Source organism: Triturus cristatus, chromosome 2_1 (assembly GCF_964204655.1).
Source record: "Triturus cristatus chromosome 2_1, aTriCri1.1, whole genome shotgun sequence".
Classification (NCBI taxonomy): Eukaryota; Metazoa; Chordata; class Amphibia; order Caudata; family Salamandridae; genus Triturus; species Triturus cristatus.
In genome coordinates, this window is record NC_140581.1 from 538,485,148 (window position 1) to 538,497,713 (window position 12,566).

The window sequence follows — 12,566 nt, forward strand, 5'->3', positions numbered from 1 at the left end:
CCACTACAGGCCTGCTTTCATTTTGGTCAGTCCTACACACAGCCCTGTTCAATACATGGACGTGTGCCTACATTTGGGGTTGTGAGATTGCTGTTGATGTGCAATGGGGACACAGCTAGAACTCACCTTCACAGTCATCAAATTGACCATGTGTCTCAGGGATACACATGCGCATGAATGTCAGTTGCCAGGGTGTACCTCCTTATGCAATCGTTGTCTCTGCATCCAGCCATACCTCCATATGTGAGTGAACATAGTCAGTCAGTCAGTCAAAAAGCTTTTATTTCGGCATGATGCCATAAAAAGACATAAATAATTCTGTACAATAAAACTCAATTAAATCAGATATACATAGAGTGCAAGCCATAAAAACATTAAAACTTTATGCTAAAAAATTTGAACAGAGAACAAGATAGAATATAACATAGTAATGACACCTCTGTGTGCTTCAGAATGTTTTATTCACATTCAGGTGATTGCGGGAACTGGGGCTGTACATGGCCATCCAAGTCCCCATCACATGGAAGCCAAGTGGTGGGACAACCTAAGTCCTTTGGTGATTGCACAGTGATTAGGAAAAGGAAGTGTGCAGTCTGCAGCAGGATGGCTGTGTAATTTTCCAGCGGTGATGAAATGGCAGTCCGTGTCAGGGTCTGGGTGAAGGTCGCTGAGTGTTCCGGAGGTCAGTAGGAGGTATTTCCCAGGGAATGATGCATAGGTCATGACCAGGCAGGGGCAGGCCATATAGCGGTGATGGATGCTACTGCCTCCTTCCTCAACCAGTAGTTCACATTCCCTACTCACTCCCCTGATACGGGTTCTGTGTCCGGTGTATCCAGTGTTTCTGGTGTGTGTGGCGGGGTGATGGCTGCATCACTGTGTGCCCCGGACATCTCAGACTATGAAGGTGATGGGGCAGCATCACTGTGTGCCACCGACAAATCAGGGGTCGGATCTGTGTGTGTCAATGTTCCCGCTGCAGTCATCTGGGAAAGGCTCAGTGTCAGCAATGGCAAGATAAAGTACTGCAGGGCATTGAAGTTCCCAGCTAATACTCGCTGGTGTTCAGCCGTGGCAGACATCCTTCCAGCATGCATCTACTCCATGCTCTCCATTGACCTCCGCAGCTGGGCCAACTCTGTGCTGTCATCGCTGGTGCCTGGATGACCATACAGTTCTTGTATTTGATTCATGGCACCAGTGAGGTCAGTCAAGGTCTGTGGCGGAGCATGGTGCGTACAGGGGGTGTCCAATAGGGACTGTACGTGGTCCGTGATGGGACTCAGACACCAACGTATGGCATCGAGTTTGGCTGCCACAAGCTCAGAACCCACCTGCAGCTGTTTAACCAACTCCACCTGGGAAGACCACACATGTTGTATGTGCTCCATGTATTGGTCGGGGGGTCCTGGGAGACAGCCGTGGTGGTGTGTGTTTCCTGCTGTGTGGTCTGTGCAGGTGGTGGGGTCACCTTGAGGCAGCTGGCCTGCCCTGCTCCTGGGGGTGGAGTGCTGAGGCTGTCCATTATCCGTTGGAGGGTGTCTTGACGTATGTGCAGGTTGTCCTCCTCCTCATTACTGATGGGAGGTGTGGTGTGCTCTGTAGGAGGTGTTGTTTGTCCCTCTGCAATGCAAAGAGGAGATGCAGGTTAACAGAGATTCACATAGATGTTGCAGATTTTCAGATGTTTACATTCAGACTGAAGAACCAGAACCTTTTGGGTCTGGCGGCGCAGGGTACGCCCAAGTCTCCGGAGTTCTCCTGCTCAGCTACACAGAGACACGGGACACTCTGTCGGCGTTAGAAGATCAGATTTATTTAGCTGCAGCTAGTACAGTTATCATAGAAGTACACAAAGTAGGTTCTCAGGAGACTGCCACTTCACTCTGTGGCGCACAGGTTTAAATACCATATAATGTTCGTACACATTAACCAAAAGCAATCCCAGAACACACAAAAAAGAGCCAATAAGGAAAGTTGGAAAACAGGATAGAACCAATAGGAGAGAATGGAAAACAAAAGTGTCAGATGACTCGAAGAAACCTCTCCTCCAACTATGTTTGTCACCCCTCCCTCAATCTAATTTATTAACAGACTCATAGCTAACTTGCAGGTGGCGAGATACGTTTGTGTGTGTTGGAGGACAGTTGTGAAACGAGAGAATGCTAGCAGAAGACAGTGAAGGCCAGACGATAAGATAAAGTCAGGAAAGAATAGTGTGAACCAACAGATAGTTGAGACGGGGATTAGGAAAGCCAGACAGGGATTAGTGTACTCGGCTAGTTCTAACACCAGCTTTGTAAATAGAGGCCGAGAACGTATTTCGACACCGGTTTGCAGAAAAAGCAGAATAGACTTTGTTCGCCGTGCTGCCTGAGTGATGGCAACACAAAATGGCGGCGGGTCACAAAATGGCGGGTCGATTCGATCGTGATCGAAAATCGAAGTTCCTCAGACCCTCCTTTTGCCAGAACTCAGGCAAGATAGACTCATGTTAATCTGAGTCAATGTCGATAGTAACTTCATTCTTATGTTTTCGGTTACTTGTGGTTTGGGTTTTGGGATGCACATGGTAGCACAAAGGTCACAGATAGCGGGACCACAGTGCATACAAAGGCAACAGGAGAAAATAATGGTCAGAATTATTCCAAGAAATGTCAATGCTTTCCAACCCCATTTAGACAGTAGTCCCCAAAACCACTCTGTTAAAGACCAATCTCCTTCGTCCTGGTGAATAGACTCAGAGATTATGTGCAACTTGGAGATAGCTTGGTATACTGTCGGAGCGTCATTAGGTATGAAAATACAGCACCTTGACCCGATCAATTTGCACACTCCACCACGATCTGCGAGAACAAAATCTAAGGCAACTCGATTTTGTAATGTCATAAGATGGTCCGCCTGTAGTTCTGCCGTGATGTTACTTAAGGCTCCTACAGTGATGTCTATTGTAGTCTCTACGACACGGACCAGTTGCCTTATATTTCTGCTGTTGGCCATTGGACCCCAAAAAGGAAGAAATCCTTTGAGGAAATTTCCTCCCTCTTGTCCTGCTGTGTCTTTCAAATCAATAATCCCTCTGCCGTGTCTGGTTCGATGATAGTTTGCGGAAGCGGTGTAAGTAGGGGGAAGAAGAAAGGCTATATAACAAGTACCGGAGAAACCCGTTGGTAACCTTGTATAAGCTCTATTATAGCAAATGAAATAGGTGCCTTGAGACGGCACTAGAGGAGGCGAGTTCTGAGAGGAATAAACGTACGTAAAGGAGCAGTTATTCCTTTGTATAGTGTCAGAAGAGCGATCGTTTATCTGCAAGCAGAAGTTGCCCTGATGTGGTATAGTCCAAATCGGTGAAGACTTTCCTTTCTTAACTCTATCACTAAGACTAGACATATATTGGGTGACATTCCAGTTAGTGTACACCTTTCTTTCGTCAATGGAGATTTTACTATTTTCCATGATTTTAGCCATAGCTACCATTCCCTTAATCAAAGAACTATGACTAAAATCTGGATCGCTAACATGTGAACTAACAGATCGTCTGAATTTGCTTTGATAAGCATTGGAGAAGATGACGAAGTAAGCCCAAGCAGAACCCTCATAACAAAACGGGAGAACTAAATATGGCATTCCTCTCTCTGTGGTGTATGGCATAATTCCACACACCCAACAGTCAGTTGTATTGACTACTAATTGGTGCTGATGTAATAGCTGGATAAAGGAATTGTTATAATATTCAGTTCTTCTAATGAGTTCATGTGGGGGAAGAGTATGAAAGAGATGTGGAGAGACAGTTGAAGGAGACAAAAAAGAAGAAGGAGAGACAACTTTTGGCTGCAGAGCATAAATAATCCAACCTATAAATGCCAAAACAATACACAATAATATAATAACACATAAAGTTATACTGAAACGACTGTACATTATTTTACAGGATGCTTTTTTCATTTAATCTTTTCTCTCTCTATTACCTAGTGTAGTTTCCATCTTTCTAATCGATGCTCACGGCAATCTTCCTCAATCGCTCAATCACGATTGTCTACTGTCCTATGACACTGTAAGTCCTGCAGGCCTATTGCCACTACTCAGGTCGTGATTCAGACTCCTACCGTGACCCTGCAACCGGGACAGAATACTACACAAGAGAGAAATCTTTAAGTGTTCTTTTGTCTAGGTCTCAAGTCGTATCGTACCTTCTCCGGAACACTCTGGTCTTGGAACAATGTTCGTGGATTAGTCGTATCTAATCGACAATGCGATGGTATTGCTTCCTGCAAAACGTCGTCGTCCTCTTTCTCAGACAGTGTCCCATTCAGCTGTGCGTCACTAAAAGGCACGAATCGTGGAATCTTTTCACTTTCACAGTCACCAACACCCCTGCTTACCCATTGATCGTAGGGCAAAGGCAAAGGCACTTTCTTACAATGCACACCGTGAATCCAATTCTTCTTTCCTTCGACTTTAACTGCTGTTCTCGTAGTTAATAATACCATCCGGGGATCTCGCCATCTGGGTTCCAAATTCCTTGTCCTCTGGAAGTTCTTAACACAGACCCAGTCTCCTGGTCGGATGGAATGACCTGGGTCTGTGGAAGCCTTCGGCAGAGCACTCTGAACCTGTTGATGGAGAACACGCAATTTAGTCGTGAGATCATGCAGATAGTCAATCAACATTGGATACGGCAAGTCTGAGTATTTCTTAGGGTGAGGGACTCCCCATACATTATCTGGGCGTCCAAAAACCACTTCGTACGGGCTAAGTCCCAAACGAGAGTGTACTGAAGTTCTGGTGGATAGCAAGGCTAATGGCAAAGCATCGGGCCAATTGAGTCCTGTACTCGCTTGAACCTTTGCTAGTTTTAACTTCAAGGTTCCGTTGTAACATTCTACTAAACCCGCTGACTGTGGATGATTTGCCGCATGGAACTTTTGCTTGATACCAAGACCCGCACAAACTTTCTGCTTAACTTGGCCAACAAATTCGCTCCCATTGTCACTCCAGACAATGCACAGCAAACCAAACCTGGGAACAAATTCTTTCAATAGAATTTTGGCTGTGGATAAGGCTGTGCTATCCTTTAGAGGGTATGCTTCTATCCATCTTGAAAAGGCGCATACTACCACCAGAACATATTTGAGGTTGTTGCATCGTTCCATGTGAATATGATCGATTTGCAACACCTCAAATGGATATGTTGGGGGAGCAAAATGACCTGCTGGAGTTGGGGTTCCCTTTCCCGGATTGTACATCAAACAAATAATTCCATGTTTCACTACATTGTCTGCGCATTTTGGAATTTGTTCGTTTCTCCACACTGGAGCCAGAAGTTTGCATATACCTCTTGCTCTTAAGTGGGCTGGACCATGTGCCATAGTAACCACTGGGAGTACATAGGCATCTGGTAACAGCCAACGTTGATGTTCAGATAGTTCTATCCAACAACCCATCTCATCTAACATTCCTGTACTTTCTTTCCACTTGCTCAACTCCCTCTCTGAAGCCTCTTTCTGAATCGCTTTTACACTTTCTACTGTATTCTCATACATTCCTCTCTCTCTGACCCAACTCGCAGGACCTGCCATATACATTCGACTTGTAGAATCTCTTGCTGTCTTTTTCGCTATTCCATCTGCAAATGCATTTCCTCGACCAACATCATCTGTAATCTTTTTGTGTGCACTACACTTCACGATTGCTATTTGGGTGGGTAAGGCAAGTGATTCGAGGAGATCAGTCACTAACTGACCATGTTGTATTTTGGTGCCATGTGAGGTGAGAAAACCCCTTTCCTTCCAGAGACGCCCAAAGTTGAACTCTACACCAAAAGCATATTGGCTGTCAGTGTACACGTTCACCCTTTTCCCTTTCGACAATACACAGGCTCTTGTTAAAGCTATCAATTCTGCTGCTTGCGCTGAATTATGTCTAATGCGTGCAGCTTCCACCACTATATGTAAAGTAGTCACAGCATAGGCTGAAACTGTATCTCCATTAGGCATTTTAAAACAAGAACCATCTACCCATAGAGTTCCATCCGGATTCTCTAACGGTGTATCTTTCAAGTCAATTCTTCCTTTTGTCTCTTCCTCAGTACGGAAGAAACAATCATGTTGCTCCTCAACACTTTTCTCATCTGGAAGGGGCAACAGAGTAGCTGGATTTAGGGTATTACATCGTTTGATGTGTACGTGACTTGACAACAGCGTCAGCTCGTATCCAGTTAGACGAGCGCTCGTAAGATGCTGCGTTTTCGTTCTATTTAGTAAGGTATCCACTGCATGTGGCACCATGACAATGAGAGTGTTATCCAACACTACTCCAGCAGACTGTCGAATAGAAATTGCTGCTGCTGCTGTCGCTTTGAGGCAACTGGGCAATGCTTTAGCTACTGGGTCTAACGTAGCCGAAAAATAGGCACATGGCCGCTGTTTGTCTCCAAATCGCCGTGTTAAAACTGACAATGCACAACCTTCCCTCTCATGAACATAGAGCGTAAAAGGCTTAGTGTAATCAGGAGTACCCAATACAGGAGCAGAACACAGAGCAGTACGTAAATCAGTGAAACTCTTTTGGCACTCATCAGTCCAAGGAAGGGGCTGAGGCGTATCTTTGAAAGTGAGTGCCAACAAAGGTTTGGCTATTAGAGAGAAGTTAGGGATCCATTGCCTACAATAAGAGGTGATACCCAGAAAGGCACGTACCTCCCTTTGTGTGGATGGTACAGACATTCGTGCAATCGCCTGTATTCGTCCTGGTGTTAGTCGCCGTCCCTCCTTTGATAGGAGATGACCCAAGTAGGTAACCTCTCTACGAACATATTGTAATTTGGAAGGTGAAACCTTGTGATTCAGTTTAAACAAATGGCGTAACAATGCAACAGTGACATTTTTGCAGATCTCTTCTGAATCAGCAGCTATTAACCTCTTGAGTGCCCATGACGAGATGGTCTCGTCATGGGCCGCGGTTGCGCTGTGCCCATGACGAGACTATCACGTCATGAACCCCGCCCGCTAATGAAAGGGCCGGCACAGGACGGGGAAAGGGCGGGGCACTCAAGGGGTTAACAAGTCATCCATATACTGGATAAGAACAGCACCAGACGGCAAATGAAAAGTATCGAGATGACTTTTTAAAGCTTGACTGTAAATAGAGGGACTTTCACAATAGCCTTGAGGTGCGCGCTTAAACCGGAAGCTTCGACCTCCAAGAGAGAAGCCAAAAATATCCCTACTCTCTTCTGCAATGGGAATACTAAGGAAGGCATTCTTTAGATCGATAACAGAGAACCAAGTCGCTGTGGAAGGTATCATCGTCAATAAAGCAGGGATATCTGATACTACAGGAAACTGCGGCACAACAATTTTGTTTACCTCCCGGAGATCCATCACAAAACGATATACAGGTGGTTGAGAAGGATCAGTGCGTTTGAGAACAGGAAGAATAGGACTATTGCATGTGTTACCTCTTGTTTCTTCAACCACACCCTTCTGGATAAAATCATAAATAATTTCCAAAAGCGCTTTTTCACCTTCAGTAGAAATTTTGTACTGCGGGATGCGCGGTAATTCAACATTAGGCTTGAGAGTGACAACATAAGGTGTAATCTCAAGACAACCCACATCGTTCGGACCCGTGGCCCAAAGTGTTGCTGGAAGAGAAAGTAATTCAGGTGGAAACTGATCTTTGGACAAATACATTGGAGTAGTCAGTTTCTGACCTAAAGTAAGATGTACACCAGAAGGAGAACAATATATCGTAGGATGCATTCTTTTCAATAGGTCTAGACCCAACAGATTCTCACCGCAACCATTCGTCAACAGAAGTGGAGCTTCCAAATCATAAGGGCCAACTGAAATAGGCAAAGGGCAAGAAACTGGGTTACGAACAGGGGCGCCAGAGAATCCTACAGAAACATTTGTTAAGCCAGACAAAGGTTCCCCGGGGAGTTTGGAATGAAGGATAGAACTTCTCATCGCCCCAGTATCTAGAAGAAATGGCTCTGAAACACCCATTGTAGTAACGTTAACATAAGGTCCATTCTGATCTACTGGAACCGGCACAACTCCCTTACTTTGTCCATGGCTGTCCTAGTTAGCATGAAGACTCTCGTTCTCACCTTCAACATAATGGTCTTCATTGTAATACTGAGCAGACCTGACATTTTGCTGATCAAAACAGTTCATGGAATTGGGAGAAGGAAGGGCACGCTGTTCTTGAGTCAATACACCCCGACCTCTACCTCTGTTTGCTGACTGAAGGCCAGCATGACCTCGTGGAGCAGATAACGCTCCGTTGCGTTGCAATAAAACCGGACAACTATTCTTAAAATGACCTTCCTCTCTACAATAGGCACATTGATTAGGACCTAACAAAGGTCGCGGAATATATGATTCAGGTTTTTGATACAACCTCTGAAACTGTGGAGGCTGTTGAAACTGAGGCTGAACATAACGTGGAGGATAGGCTTGTTGCAAGAGAACCTTCGTTTTTAATTCTTTTGTCGTTTTCTCTTGCTTCTCTTTTTCCTCCTTATCTCTGTTTTCATAATATTGTGCAGTAGCCAATATCTGTGCAGAAGAAGAAACAGCCCATGAACTTTCAGAGTCTTTTAATTTGTGTGACAGCTCGGGAAGCAAATTGAATACGAATTTGTCCACAAATAATCGCTGTCCACCCTCTGTAGCTATATCTTGACCACTGTGATCAATAAAGGTCTCTTCGAAACGAGTGAAGAAGTCAGAGACACTTTCATCTTTCTTTTGTTTGCATGCTGCTAATTTATCCCAATTAACTCTCAAGGCAGGCATCATAGTTTTCATTAATGTAATAATCCTACCAGGGAGTTCCGAAATCAAAGCTTCGGGTTTTTGCACCACCCACTTGATCCCTATCTGTGGTAGTTATAACGTCCCAAGTGGCACCTAATTCCTGTGCGTGATCCTCTCTACGAATCTTAGCCCATATTGTCTGTGGGACTACATTTCCCATTAGCATATCAATATCTGCTAAGTTCATGATGCAAGCATCAACTGTCTGTGATAATTCTTTATAATAACCTGCAGGGTTTTTACGAGGATCCGGTAGAGTCTGCTTAAGGGCCAAGACTTCAGATGTCTTCCAAGGGACATGCACCCATATACGTTGGAAATGAGCAGGAATAGCTGGATTAGAACCTACTCCCGCAACCTCTTCCTTCCATACTGGAGGAACCTCTCTCATGGGATAGCTTTTCAATGTCGGTCTAACCGACGGATCAGAATCAAGGAAAGTCTGAGAGAATAACAAGGACCTATAAGAAATAAGTTTCCTTACAGCTTTCTCAACCTTAGATCCCACAATAAGCCCTTTATCAAAATCAGCCTGAACATCTAACAGGTCTTGTGAGATTGGACTCGAACTCACATCTTCCCATTCTTTAATGAGAGTATCGCACATTACATTAAAAACATATCTTTGCGTAGGCGCATTCCATTGCGAGAAGGTAGGCATAATATCAAGCACACTGTATTGTGGACCCTTCTTGATCCATTTTCGTGCAAGAGAGTCCAACTTCTCTCGTTCTTTAAAATCTGGGAACTGACTACGAGACTGTCTTCGAGCAAAAGCCGGAGACACATTTAAAGCTTCAAAGAAAGGAGATAGAATAGCAGTAACAGTGTCTGTGAGACGCTTACGCACAGACGGAGAATTAGACATGAGAATTGGAGATAAAGTATTAGGAGAACTGACAGGAGAAGAACTGGTAATTGCAGGAGGAGCAGAAGGCAAAGGAGATCTAAGATCAGGAGATGAGGGCAGAGAAGTTAAAGTTAATGGTAATACCGGCGGAGGCGGTAATACTGGAGGAGGCAAATGCGGAAGAGCCGGAACAGGCGGAGGTACCGCTGGCGGCTGGACAGGCTGTAAAGGCTGAGGTGCATTGGCACTTTGTGCATAGGGCGGAGGCAACCTTAATAAGTGGGACATTAGGGGATCTTCTTCTATATCTTTCTTATTTTCAGAAGGAGAAACAGGTAACACCGGATAGCATTTATCTATTGCCATACGATGCTGTCTTATTGAAATTTCAGTCGCATTGTCAATTTCATCGTCTTTAAACTGTTGGGCAGCCTGTATAATTGTCATACCCTGTGCTTTCCTATCTCGTTTTGCTTGCTTAATTTCTTTCTGTTTGGCTTCCTTTCGCTAGGGGATCTTCTTCTATATCTTTCTTATTTTCAGAAGGAGAAACAGGTAACACCGGATAGCATTTATCTATTGCCATACGATGCTGTCTTTCTGAAATTTCAGTCGCATTGTCAATTTCATCGTCTTTAAACTGTTGGGCAGCCTGTATAATTGTCATACCCTGTGCTTTCCTATCTCGTTTTGCTTGTTTAATTTCTTTATGTTTGGCTTCCTTTCGCCAAAGGCGGAGAGAGTCAAACATTGCCGGCCGGGCTTTTCTTTTGAATAAAACTGCTTCCAAATTATCTAACACATCAGGATCAAAGCTACCATTTTCTGGCCATTTTAGAACACCATCTTTCTTTGTGTATCGGGTCCATGTCTCGTTAAAGGCAATGGGGCCAATACCATGTTTCGAGTAGAGCTCATATGTGGGAGTTCCAACCGAAGGAATCGGACAAGAGTCCTCAAGTCGGGAATCCCTATTACAACCAAGACAACAAATTCTTCCAAACTTAGTCAGACCAGGCATCTCGAGATGTCTCCGGACTGTTCACAAACTTCAAGGGAGTAAAACTCAGTTTACGCAGCACAAATGCACTTACCCTCGGCTTTGTTTATTGCAATAGACAAATCTAAGAACCAAAGAAAAACAAAGAACCAAAATTGTGGGCGCGACCCACGAAAATACTTAACTAAGGACGTCTTCTCCCACCAACAGAGGCCCATCTATCGTCTCGCCTTACCATACATCATCAAAGGAAGGGCCAAAGCAGGGCGGCAGTCAGGGCAGCGGTCGTCAGTAGCCGTCAGGAAGGAGTAACCGCGCTGCAAAAGACCTTCGGACCACTTTTGACATACAGGGGTCGCTTAATGTGGCTCGCGAACCCTCTGGAATTTTCTTGTGGGGTTCCTCACGACCTTCAGGCAGAACCGGTACCACTGAAGCTGCCCCACATTGGGCGCCAGTTGAAGAACCAGAACCTTTTGGGTCTGGCGGCGCAGGGTACGCCCGAATCTCCGGAGTTCTCTTGCTCAGCTACACAGAGACACAGGACACTCTGTCGGCGTTAGAAGATCAGATTTATTTAGCTGCAGCTAGTACAGTTATCCTAGAAGTACACAAAGTAGGTTCTCAGGAGACTGCCACTTCACTCTGTGGCGCACAGGGTTAAATACCATATAATGTTCGTATACATTAACCAAAAGCACTCCCAGAACACACAAGAAAGAGCCAATAAGGAAAGTTGGAAAACAGGATAGAACCAATAGGAGAGATTGGAAAACAAAAGTGTCAGATGACTCGAAGAAACCTCTCCTCCAATTATGTTTGTCACCCCTCCCTCAATCTAATTTATTAACAGACTCATAGCTAACTTGCAGGTGGCGAGATACGTTTGTGTGTGTTAGAGGACAGTTGTGAAACGAGAGAATGCTAACAGAAGACAGTGAAGGCCAGACGATAAGATAAAGTCAGGAAAGAATAGTGTGAACCAACAGATAGTTGAGACGGGGATTAGGAAAGCCAGACAGGGATTAGTGTACTCGGCTAGTTCTAACACCAGCTTTGTAAATAGAGGCAGAGAACGTATTTCGACACTAGTTTGCAGAAAAAGCAGAATAGACTTTGTTCGCCGTGCTGCCTGAGTGATGGCAACACAAAATGGCGGCGGGTCACAAAATGGCGGGTCGATTCGATCGTGATCGAAAATCGAAGTTCCTCAAGACTGCATGCCAATGTACATTATGAATGTTTTGGAGTAGCTGGCTATTTGATGGCAGTCAGTGTGTTTTTAGACTACATGACGGATGTGTGGTAGTACCCGTGCATTATCATCACCCAGTGTCAGGCAATGCCAAATGTGAGTGGCCAGTCACAACACACAAGCTTAGCCTGTTGTGAGCTCTGTCCTGTGGTGCTGGTGTTGCACTTTTTGCCACATTGGCATCATTGCTGATGTTCTGTGATTGCTATGTGTGTGTGCTGCATTGTGGTGGAGTTGCCCCTGCAGCTCTGATTACGAGTAGCCTTCTCCCTTCGAGGCGGGCAAATTGTTTACTTTTCAGGACCTGATTTCCTTTAAACTTGGGTCATATGTGCTCTCGGACAGATTTTGTGGCCTGGTGCATTGTTTGTCTGCTGCGTGTTTCGTAGGGCATGGGTTGTGGGTGCACGTGGACATGTCAGAGTGTGACCTTCTCCTTTACAGATGTGATCAGCACTGGGCTACCTTCATGTCAATTCGTGGGCCATGTCATTTGTTTTGGCAGCTGCCATTCTGTCGGACATGCAGTGTTACTTGCATAGTCAGTGTGGGTCACAGAGCCCGCTGCTTTGCTGGATTCTTGTTTCATGGGTCGGGTGTGATATTGTTGATGGGGGCCCTCTGTGCACATTG

General features: G+C 45.0%; 1 long non-coding RNA gene across 1 annotated transcript in view; it reads right to left on the reverse strand.

The window, feature by feature from the left end:
- Positions 1–272: 272 nt before the first annotated feature.
- The window catches only part of LOC146865604 (uncharacterized), a 40,091-nt gene continuing 27,797 nt past the window's right edge, over positions 273–12,566 (reverse strand). The window contains exon 3 of the long non-coding RNA XR_014976657.1: positions 273–1,623. This is a non-coding gene — a long non-coding RNA (uncharacterized LOC146865604). The remainder of the gene's footprint in view (positions 1,624–12,566) is intronic.